Source organism: Ixodes scapularis, unplaced genomic scaffold (assembly GCF_016920785.2).
Source record: "Ixodes scapularis isolate PalLabHiFi unplaced genomic scaffold, ASM1692078v2 PGA_scaffold12__126_contigs__length_90152505, whole genome shotgun sequence".
Lineage (NCBI taxonomy): Eukaryota > Metazoa > Arthropoda > Arachnida > Ixodida > Ixodidae > Ixodes > Ixodes scapularis.
Window position 1 is genome coordinate 69,176,809 of NW_024609838.1, and position 11,991 is coordinate 69,188,799.

The window sequence follows — 11,991 nt, forward strand, 5'->3', positions numbered from 1 at the left end:
GTGCCGTTCCTCGAGTGGCCGGTGCGGGAGAAATGGCGGCGTTGCTATCGCTATTAGCTCGGTTCGCGAGTACGGATCGGTGTCACTTTTTCAGAACAGGCTCTATGGGAGTTTCCCAACTGGGTGGTTCTAGTAACGTTGCCCTGACCTATGCGCCCAGAAATTGAGAGAGAGGAGGAGACGGGAGCGCGTGTGGACATCAGGACGACGAGATCTGATTGGAACGATTAGTGGGTCGACCTAAAGCTGCCTTTGTCTCCGCTGCACACGTCGAACGCGTTAGAACGCGGAACGCCGGCGTCCGGCGTTTGGCTTTCGCATTCAAATGCCTTCTACGAGTGCAGGGGAGACAAAGGCAGCCAGCTTTAGGCCTACCCACTAATCGTTCCAATCAAAACCCGGCGTTCTAACGTCCCGGCAGGCTATCGTTATTTTGTTTTGTTTTTTAACTCCCTGTTTTTCGGCGCATGGGAAAACCACCTGAGGCGCATTGAAGGGATACTTCAACGAAATTTGAAATATACCCGTCGTGTTAAAAAAAATAGGTTGAATATGATCCACAATATCCGGAAATGACACTCGCACGTTGGTATTTTCAGCCTGGTGGCTGTATTTTTCGTTATAAACGGGTCACTCTGGAAAGCGGTCGAAGATCAGCCAGCGGAGAGCACGTCACATCTAACGCAATCGTGACGTAGTTCGTCTCGGGACGAGCAAAGCTACGGCGAGGCAGACGTCGAGAGGATGGCCTAGTCGTTCTAGCCACCGAAACGGCTGCTTTTGTACGAATATTGAGTGACGGGTTAATCTTCTATAATCTTGTAGAGAGACAATAGCAACTTCTGGGACACACAAAAGCGATCTCGGGAAGAGGGGAGTTCCTCCTTCCCCTCTTCTCTCGTGGTGGCGGGAAATGAGACATTTACCGTCACTACCTGTCAAAGTTCCTGGGTGGTCATTACAAACGAGGCGTTAGTGACATCCACCAGGCGCTCTTTGCTAATCGTTTAATTCGCTTTAAAATTTCTTTTCGTGACTTTTTTAACAAGATATCGGTGTGCTCGATACCACACTGCTTTTTGAACAGATATATACCAAAAAAGACGCGCAGAAATTTCGTTGTAGTATCCCTGAAGCACACTATTAAAATAAGAAAATCGAACAAAAAGTGACTCCTCGTCTGCACGCGGAGAAAGGTGACGTAGCAAGGGCACAGCTAAGTAGGCGCGCGATTGGCCGGTTGGTAGACGCGAGCGCTCCTGATTGCCGTGATTGGTAGGAGGCAAATACAGTAAGTTAAACGACACTTCCTATTTGAAGTCACCCAAAAATACAAGGACTTCACCATTTCGCCATCTCCGTCATAGATTGAGGCGGCAGCTTCAAATCAGGCACTTTGATAACATTTTTATTTCTCTGCGAATACTCAGTTCCCAGGTTGAAACTAGCGCGTGCCCACGCTTTTGTGAGAAGCCTTTAAAGTGACCGTATAAATTGGCTTGGTAACGTATCGTCCTACGATGCACCACAAGGGTGTCTGCAGGTGGTGGAGTGCTTAAAGTCTCCTTTGGAGACTTTAAGACTTTTAGACTTCTCTGGACAAAAGGGGAGGAAGGAAAGCGGGGGGGGGGGGGGGGGGGGCTCATATTAGATCCACACAAAACCGACTTGCATAATACGTATGCGTAACTCGGCATGTTATCGGGAAACGCAACCTACCATCAACGAGGATTCCGATCGTTTTTCTCGTCTCGTCCCTGAAACATCCGCCATTTTGTTCCACATGACATCGACAAAGGCAACTCACAACATAGTTTTTCTCTTTCTGGAAATGGCTACTCAACACAACTTCAATTTGAAAATTGTAACATGTCTGATTACAAGGTGGAGTACTTATGATTCTGTTTCACCAACGCCAGAGCTATGGTGGGTCTCAGAACCCCCTTAAAAATAGGCGGGGGGTCGGAGAGCCCCCGAGGCCCTCTGAATTTAAGCACAGAGAAGCATCGCACAAAACAGTCCATAGAACAAACTTACCTGAATAATGATAACTGGTTTTCTTTACCTCCAGTGTCCGTCTGTTATCCACACATCCTTTGGCTGCCGCAGCCTCCGACAGATGACTGCAGATGCCCCGGCGCCACCTTACCGCCCAGTCAAGCCAAAAGCGAACGACGTGTAGCTGAAATTAATCGGCGAATTGTCGGTTTTATTCGTTTTGGGTTCAGTTAACGTGTTCTCTTGAGCGCGAGCCGCTTGTGATTCGAAGACATCGTCTGCTATTGGCACGACCGGGCGGTCGGCTCACGCCGGGGCCACCATCTGTCGTTTTTTGTCCCAGTCAGAGGGTGCGTGTATAGGCTGCGTGGTTAGTGAAAATTAGTTATCATTTTAATTTTTTATGCTTTTTACTCAGGCAAGTTTTTTCTTTAAAACTTGATGCGATTCTTCCACTAGCCTCGGTAAACTCCGTGGTAAATCGTAGCGCGATACGTTACCGAGCCGATATATACGGCCACGTTAAAAACTTCCCTTAGAATTCGTGGGCACGCGTTATTTAGGGCGATCCCTGGGAGTAACTTTCACTCGTTTTCAGCAATGAAAAATACCGATGATGTTAGTGACCCTTTTGTAGATCTGAAGCATTTCATTTTAACAAAGCCATGAAGATGTGCGAGCCCTTACCTAAGCACCATACTCGGCTTCAGTGTTGTATCGTAAAACTCGAATATTTTGGGATCTGCATCTTTCTTTACACCACCGGGGACGAACAAAGCCCCGATTATCTGGAAGCGAAATCCATAAGACATTTTGACAGGGGAGGTGTAAAATAAATATAATAGTATTGCGTTATCTGTCACTTCATCTCTGTTTCTTTTCAGCAGCCTCTGGAAGGAAAGTCACTGGATCTTAGGAAAGTAGCGCCAAACTCCCCGTATGGCCGCCACTTTTGTCCATGGAACGAGCAGCGTCTTCTTGACCTCTCCATTTTTGGTATGCCGATCCAAGTTCACGGTGACGAGTTGCTTTATGAAGACATATTTTGTATGCCAAGAGTTTGCTATCAACGCACCGGCGAAACAAGGGCACAGATCTTTGCACTGCCACCAGATGGGGTATCGGTGCTTGGTGACATCGAAAACTAATTTTCCTGTGTTGAAATACACAAGTAGAATACTATCATTCTAAGAGATCTGTAGAGATCATTATAATTGATATGTTGATTGTATATACAGTGTCAAAAACGCTTATATTGACGAGATATTCTTCAAGTACGATGACGCTCCAGATCATGGTGCGGCTTGTCCAGAACGACCCTATTGAAGTTTTGCAGATTTCAAAGACCCAAATGGGTAGTTTACATGGCAACTGAGATCGATAAACCAGTCGCCTCGCGGGCTTTTGCTCGTCTGTATGTACAGTATACCTTTTTGTCCGGCTAGCAATGGCGTTACTTTCCCACGATTCAGTGACTATCTGGAAGTTCTTTCTGACGGAACGATAATTGCTAATGATCAAGTCCCACCAAAAACGACAAAAAAAGGGATGCCGACAAGCATTAAGCACGTGCAACATGCATGCGAAGCTAGCTTTGGAAGGTTTGCAATATCTTAATGCTCGTAAAGTAAACACGAGTGATTGCAAACCTGCCAAAGAGACCTTAGCCTATGCGCTGCACGTGCTTGGGGCTTGTCCGTGTCTGCTGTTTTTAACAACACAAGTTCATAGCCTAGTTGGTTAAAGATCACCAAAAAAGGTTAGGGGGAAAGACAGCGGACGAGTAGAAGACAGGACTATTCTTGTGCTGTCCACCCTTCTACTTGTCCTTCATTATGAAGCATGGTACAAGGCGCAAAAAACAACGGATACGAAGAATACGACACTCTCTTGTGCGTTTTCTTCCTTGTGTCCGTTAATTTTGTGCCTTGCACCATGCTTCATAACGTTCACCAAATAGCCCAATTACAAGTCTTTTATTGTCCTTCATATTTCGCAGTATTGTTTTGTTGTTGTTGCTGTTGTTGTTGTTGTTGTTACTGTTTTTTGTTGTTTCTTGTCTAGAGTTTTTGTTTTACTCTCAAGTTGGAATGGGGTAAGACGTAATATTACAGGATGCAAATTCCCGTGCTACGCGTTTATGTGCTTCGGGAAAAAATATTATCCTATCTGTCACCTAAATTAACCGCCCTCTCTCCCACACCTTCCCCGTGATTTTCATTAAATTTCAAGCTTGATTACTGTGTAATTAGTTCAGTGTTTAGGAAGGTCGTCGATCGTGTTTAAATATCCGATGTAAGGCTCTATCGTCCGACTGCCTATCAGAACCCTGCCGCGGCGCTCACGCCTAATGAATAATATAGAATATGCCTGTCTGTCTTTTGAACGAACATCAGCTTTAAATGACAAACTCCCCGGTGCTTTATAATTATGGCTTTGGGCATAATCATGAGAATTTACGTTAGTGCTCCGGACCGACGACTGGAATTCGGCATTGCTCTTGCCTCTCTCCACAGACTATTTCCTCGAGAGCGCCGACAGTGTTGCCTACCTTGTCGACAAATTTGAGCCGGTTGTCGTAGAACGGGAGGCAGAGGTAGTTGTAGCCCAAGACACCTCCCGTCATAAAGAGGGCGGCCGCAAGCATCATGGCCGCGCAGAACACCCACATGAAGAGGCACGTGCTGCGGTACGAGTTAAGACCATCCGCTTCTCTTAGAAGTTTTCGAACCACCCGAAACTAAACACAAGTACGAAATACCCAGGCTATACTCTACCTGGCATGCGATTTCTTTTCTCTGAATTCAAAATATCCATCAAGAAAACGTTAAATCAAGGTTACGCCAATACCAACCTTAAAAAGTTCCCGTGCTCTCCAGTGGGATGACGTCGCGTACTGTATAACTAAGATTCCGTGTCTTCGGAGTTTATTTTTCGTCAAATTCTGGCGTGTTTTTCGGAGTTAATCTTTTCCCGAAAATTAGGAGTTCATATAAGTTAATTTTTGTTTGATTCCAAAATCTCCGAAACTCGGAGCTTAAAGGGGCGATGCAACTATTTGTACACTTTGCGCAAATACCGCTTAGAACAAATCCCCGACGTTAATGACCTATGAAACACGCGTTCGTTTTTCACCCCACGCAATAGGAGTCCCAGAAAAAAAATTAAAGAAATACGAGCAGCGTTCACTCACTCAACTCGCAGCCAGAACAAGCGGCCACGTGATCTGGAGCCGATTATATGCCGCCAGTGTTGATCATAGCCGCGCGCTGGGGTTGGCAAGGCAGAGGACACGCGCTGAGTTCCAGAGATTGTTATGGGGCTCGGCTATTGTCGTCCTTGCAGCGATTGGACACGGGTCACAACCCGAATGCTTGTCGAGCTAGTAATTATCACGAGCCTAAATCGAGTGCTCACGCAATGCTCGGGTCCAATCTATGAATCGGATTCAAACATCGTCATTTGGGTGTACTTAAATCCCCACGTTACGTCATCAATGTTTGCGAAGGAGAGATTGAATAAAAACTCGCTTTTGTCCTTGAAATTACACCGTAACAAAGTTTCTTGGCCAGCGGCGTTGCGTGCGAGTATCCTTGAGTCCCACTCGAGCCAGTAAGCTCGTGTGAAGTGAAAGACATTCCAATTGAATATCGTTGCACCGTCCCTTTAATTTCGCAATTTCCTATAAAAATAAATAAATAAATCCGGGTGTAAACGCACGCTAGATAAAGAAAAATAAAACGCCCTTATATCAATTATTATTTTTTCATCCAGATTTGGTGTTGGTACCATTGCCAATGGCAATACTAATTTGTCCCACGGCAAAAGTTGCACATGTGTAGCTCCGATAAATGTCGATACCTTAAAAAAACACTCCTAGAGGTAGTCGCTGGGAAGCACGTATTCATCCCATCCTATTCTATGCTACACCGCGCCCGCGCTAGATGGAGGGGTAACGGATGGGATAGGGAAGTTTCAACTGCCCCTCTTCCAATTTTATGTAATCTCTATGGTCCATAGCTTTAACTGTTACAAAAACACCACCTCTTCTTTCTCTTAAAACACTAATCGTATGGCCCAAAATGGCTGTTGGCGTGACCAGAAAGCCAAAAGCCAAAAGGCTTTTGTCATGACCCGAAAGTACAATGACATGTCGTCCTGAACCTTGACGAGATAAGCGATAAGACCCCCTGTGTCAGTGATCCGAGATTTGAAAGATAACTGTGGTGGCTTTTTCCCGGAACCATTGACTAAAGTGCGCTGACAAAACTTAATTGTAAAATACCGTCTTTATTTAGTTTATTTGGGGAGAAGTGTGGGGGGGGGGGGGGGGGGGGGCGCAGGTGGAAGGTCATTGGCCCATGAAAATTTTAAATTGACCAAAATTTTTCCGGCGAGTGTTTCTCGGAGTTTTTCACATTTATCCGAAAACACGGAACCCTGTGTAGAACTTCCAAGTCGAGAGAGAGAGAGAGAGACAATGAAGTTGTAGCACATTGTTCAATTGACAAATTTACATATGCCATTCACGACATATTTTAAATAGATCACGTTTGTGTTCATGTTCCTTTTTCGTATATTAATTTTGACCGCTTCTTTATTTGTCTTTTTTTTTTCTGTATATTTTATCATTTTGCGTGTCTCCTGCTATGGTGTCTCAACGGGAAGCCGGTACTGTTTCTAAATACAAAAGGCAGTCTAGAAAACATTGTATTGTTCTTGTTTTGTTTTTGTTTCTTCATTATGCTGGTGTGAGCTTCCCTGGCGTGAGCTTACGGCGGTTGCTGAGACGTTGCTCTAGAAGACCAAGGAAAAGCAGAGGACGCGGCCAGAGCCGCCACAAAGGAAGTGTAGACCAAAAGTGGTGCCGTATATACATAAACTGTCCCACAACCTTAAGAAGGTAGCGAATAGGTACAATGTACCTTTCGCGTTCTCTGCGCCACGCAAGCTTGCGGCCCTTTGTCCGAGGATTTCCTCGGGAAGAGAAAAGACGAGTGGCTGCAACAAAAAGCACGCCCGACCGGTTGCTCTCGTGTGGGAAAGTACATACATATTGGTCAAACTGGACGCTGTGTTAATGACCGCACACGGGAACATGAATTGTCGATCAGGAATAAAGGCAATGCACACTTGCCAACTCACTGTGCCGACTGTGGGTGTGAGGCGCGATTTCAAGAGATCAGGATCTTGGGTAGAAGCAAAGATAGCGCAGCCAGAGAATTGATGGAAGCTTTTTATATAAAGAAGGGACGTGACTGTGTTAGCGATACCTCGGTTTCTTTGTTTGAAAGTGAAGTGCAGTTTTTATCCGGGTTGGTGGTTTCATAATGACTATCGTGGAATGTGTCTTGGTGGGTGATTTTTCTATATGTTTTTTTCTGTTTCCTTTTTTCTTCTGTGTAGCGTGCTGCGCATGCTCTTTCTGGATGTTCGTGGTCGATCGAGCACGAATAAACTAGTTGAAAGTTTGCGCTTGTCCGTGTCTACTCGCTTGTGATTGTCCCTTGTGTCGCGCAAAAAACCTCTAGACTGCATCATGAACCAACTAGGCCAACAAGTTTTAATTGAGCTTCCCTGGATTTTACGGCACATTATCAAACTTAGTGTAACCCGCCGAGAACAATCTGTACTGCCTCATTTCACACTGAATGGATGAATGGATAAATGGATGCGAACGGTTGTACTTTTTAAGGGGCGGTAGTTTCCGCCACCTAGGCTAGAAACTAAAAGTGCAATTCCTGTACGAATGAATGGATGCTTGCTAACGGCTGCACCCTTTATAACGGCCGTTAGCTTGCGCAAACTAGCCTCGAAGTCGTGTTTTCAGTGTTGCCGGTAGAACATCCTGGCCTCACAAACCAAATTAAAAAATTAAATAATATCCATCCAAAATTATGGCGGCTTGTTATTTAGGATACTAGTTCAGATGTTATTATAATGCATTTAACTGCAAAGGTGCAAGCGAGCTGGACAATAATGATGAAAATAATCCCTGGAGAAGGGGAACGAGAGGGACAAATCCCTTCTCCAGAGATTATTTTCATCATAGTTCAGATGTATTTATTAATCTCCCCAACCAATTTTGAGCCAAATTAGTCATTATTTCACCGGAGCGGTCAACGGTTTTAAAGTTGCAGGAATCTGCAGCGTGTTAATTTTATTAAATTTATTTTAGACCAAGCAAAAAAAGAACTAATCAAGTTCCCCCTGAATATCACTATTCTATCGTGTAATCACAAATCACACAACTGGTTATATCTCGACCTCTGGCAGCATGTGTGTGGGGGACATAGGGACTGCGGCGTGACGTCGTTACGAGTTACATGTGGTGAATTAACGAATTGTGCAAATATTTGCTCAGTATAAGGTCAAGTTTTATTAATCTTGCAATACAGATAAATGTATCAGAAGCATTTATCGATCTCAAAAATAATTCAATGGTATTCACGCATATTTCGCTGTAGGCAACTTACTTCCCTGCAAGCCACAACCCCAATTTCATCTTCCTCAATAGAACCAGGCGATAGGCAAGTGAATTTCTTCACTTAATAAATACATGCTTTCAATCAACCAATAAATCTGTAGGCAAGTCAATCACGTTTCAAGTGGAAGTCACCCTAGTGCTGGGAAAACCAGTTAACATAGCTAACGACCCACCGTTAATACATGAGATTTAACGGCGATGTTGTGAAAGTGCCAGGCCAAAGGGCCAGCCAAGGCCGCATTGCAATCGTTGATGTTATCGCAAAAACAACTAATTAACACTGATGTAAAACATTCATGGAGGATAAACTTAAATTGGGAGTTCACTTGACGTATCTCGTGGATAGCTGAAAAGCTGAAGGCTCAGCAGCAAAAAGTGTGCTTACACGACCATTATGATGCCCGACTGGTTGGTCATCAAGCCTCGCTTGTTCGGTGGCACCTCCTCGTCGTGGTAAAAGATGCCCAGAACGAAGCTGAGGGCCATGAGGACCTGAAGGACAGTGGCGGACGCGCACACCGTTGTCGTGTAACCATACCTGCGCCGAAGAAACACAAGTTCTCATCCTTGGTAAAAACATTACACTATACTGGTTTTCACGTCAAGAAAAAGTATGTACTGGGCATTGTTGAGACGCCGCACGAAGTAGTTGCCACAAGATTGGGTAGTAGGAGAGAGATGGCGATGCTTTTGGCGTTTGAAGCGTCTTGATAAGATACTATATATCTAATCTAGAGTGGACCTATATATATATATATTATTTCTCTAAATAAAGGATTAAATTAATACTGTTCAGCGAGGAGCCTGACTCTTTTACTATGGTTCATGAGGTGAAAATGAGTTCAGTTTAATCACGCTGTCAAAGACCAAGACCGGGGAGCACAGGACCTGTGCTCTCATGCTGCATGTATGTGTGTTGACGTCCAGTGAAGGTCATAAGGTCACATGACTGCGACGTTGCCCGACGTCATGTTACCACGTGGCGTCAGGGTTCCCCATGATATCACGACGTCCCAAAGTCACGTGACCTTGTGACGTCACTTCATTCCCCATATGGCGTCCCATGAACTCACGAAATCACGTGACCTCATCACGCTACGGGACGTCACGGTGTCATGTCGCGTCACGGCGTCACATGAAATCATGGCGTCACACGACGTCATGATGTCCCAGATCTTCGCGGCGGTTCTGTGTGACGGCTTTATCATGGGAGTTCGGCTGATAAAACACGTTTTGCGTTAAAAAGAGATTACTCTGGAAAGGCAACTGAAAAACGCATAGTTGCAAGCACGGTGAAAAAAAAAAAAAACACCTTTGGATGACGCCACTCTCCGCTCCCCGCGGGAAAAACGCGGACCCGATAATGTTCCAAGCTGGCATCAGCCCAGGATTGCACCGACGTGGAGGGAAAGCGCTGCGACAAAAAGCACCCCCCCCCCCCCTCAATCCCCCCAGAAAACAAAAATGACCGCATCTCCACGAGGTGCATGATGTTGATTGGGGCGAAGCTCTGGTGATGCTAAGGATACCGATTTTATTGTTCATAGGTAGTGCTGTTGATGCTGATTTTTTTTTATCGCTCATAGGTAGTGCTGAGTTCCGGGTTGCCGTTTCGACTTCATTATTACTACTTTATGGTCGGTCAAATGCAGAGCCAGTGGTTCCTCTAGCGGATCAGCTTGGCTCCGCTAGAAGCCGTGGGAAAGCATCTCCACCGCTTAAGTCAACGGTCCATGTCAGAAAGATAATGTGGGGTATGGATCGTGGTTATATACGCATTTGAGCATTTGACCGCAGCGCCCTCTCGTCTATAAACGTTGAGCCAATGCATGCAAAGTTTAACGCGATTATATACGCATTTGACCGCAGCGCCCTCTCCTGTATAGACACTGAGCGGCTACATGCAACGTTTCATCCATGACATCCCCAGCTCTTGAGTTCCTACCACGTCTCAGAGCCCCCTACTCGTCCCGCAGTCGTGGCCGAGTGGTTAAGGCGATGGCCTAGAAATCCATTGGGTTCTCCCCGCACAGGTTCGAATGCTGTCGACTGCGCAAACATTTTTTTTCTCTTTTTTTAAGGAGACAGATGGGATGGCAATCGATGTGAGCACGGACGCCGGACGGACAAGGCTAGACCCTAAAAAACTTCGCCCTTAAAAATAAATAAATAAAAAGGCCGGCTCGGCGCAACGCACGCTTAGGTGGTGTTGCCACCGATACGTGCGATCCCGTTTCAACACGTGGATAAGACAGAACCGGGAGCACGTGATCAAGACAGCGAAGAGGCCGGCTCAAGAACCAATACCTTGCAGAACTGTGTTCATAACCGACTCAGAGAGTGGAGGGAGAATGGAAGACAGCTGTATACTCCTAGCAGGTACCGACTGATCAAGAAACGCAAGGTGTGTCAAGTTCCAAACATCTCATTATCGCCCCTTATCCCATAAAATTGCGGCGTTGGCTAACAAGAAAGCCGAAGAACCAATCACAAACCAGGAAGCGTGAACACAACAGGCCAAGCCATGCAATTCTCAAGCTGTCAACGCCTATGACCGCTTAGGACGGGGCTTATTATGCTCCTCTTACTTGCACCCTAATTCGCTCTTCGGTATTTGTTATCGGCTCGTGCTGTAATCTCATTGGCTGGGAAGCAGTAATTAGATGTTGGAGACTCGCCACTCCCCGCGTTCCATAAGTTGTCAATGACTATAGTAATATGCGAAGGCGCTAAGAGCCTAACCGGCACACAGCGCCAATCGGCCCTATGTTCTGTGCATAACGTGATTCATTTGCCCGCGAATAGATGGCACTAAACAAAAGAGGCCTGCTATCGTCATAGATTATCGTGCGGAAAATATTCAGGAACAGCAAACACCTTCGTTTTGTCGCTCAGAAACTGGAAAAACTTTTTTACGTGACTTTGGCAGCAAGCACGTTATATTTGAGCAAGCTACGACGCGTAAACGTCTGTTTAAAGACGGACACGCTTTCTGTAGTGCCCGGCAAGAAAGGCCTGCATGCTTTTAGAGAAATGTGAAAGTTTCGGCGCGCGCGTACGTTTTCAGCAAGGGCATCAACCATGCAAACAGCACAGCTTTCTAAACATGAGGAAGATACGTAGAAAGGGAGGACGGACAACGAAGACTTCGTTGTCCGTCCCCCCTTTCTGTAAGTCTTCGTTGTCCGTCCCCCCTTTCTATGTATCTTCCTCATGTTTAATTACTGTTACAAACACGCTCGTTTTGTACTTAGCACAGCTTTCCTTCTGGTCTCTCTCATTTTCGGGAGCTTGGGGACTGACAACAACAGTGGAGGCCTTGACGACAGTCATCAGAATGTCTGTCCTACCCCATGTCAGGAGAACGCTCCAAGGCCTTGTCCAATGACGCTCGCGGAGAGTCGCTCTCCTGCCCCCCCCCCCCCCCCCCCTACCCTCCCAACCCTCTCCCGGGAGAAAATGCCCCAAAGTGGACCGCAAGATCTTCCGTTTAAGAAACTGCATAT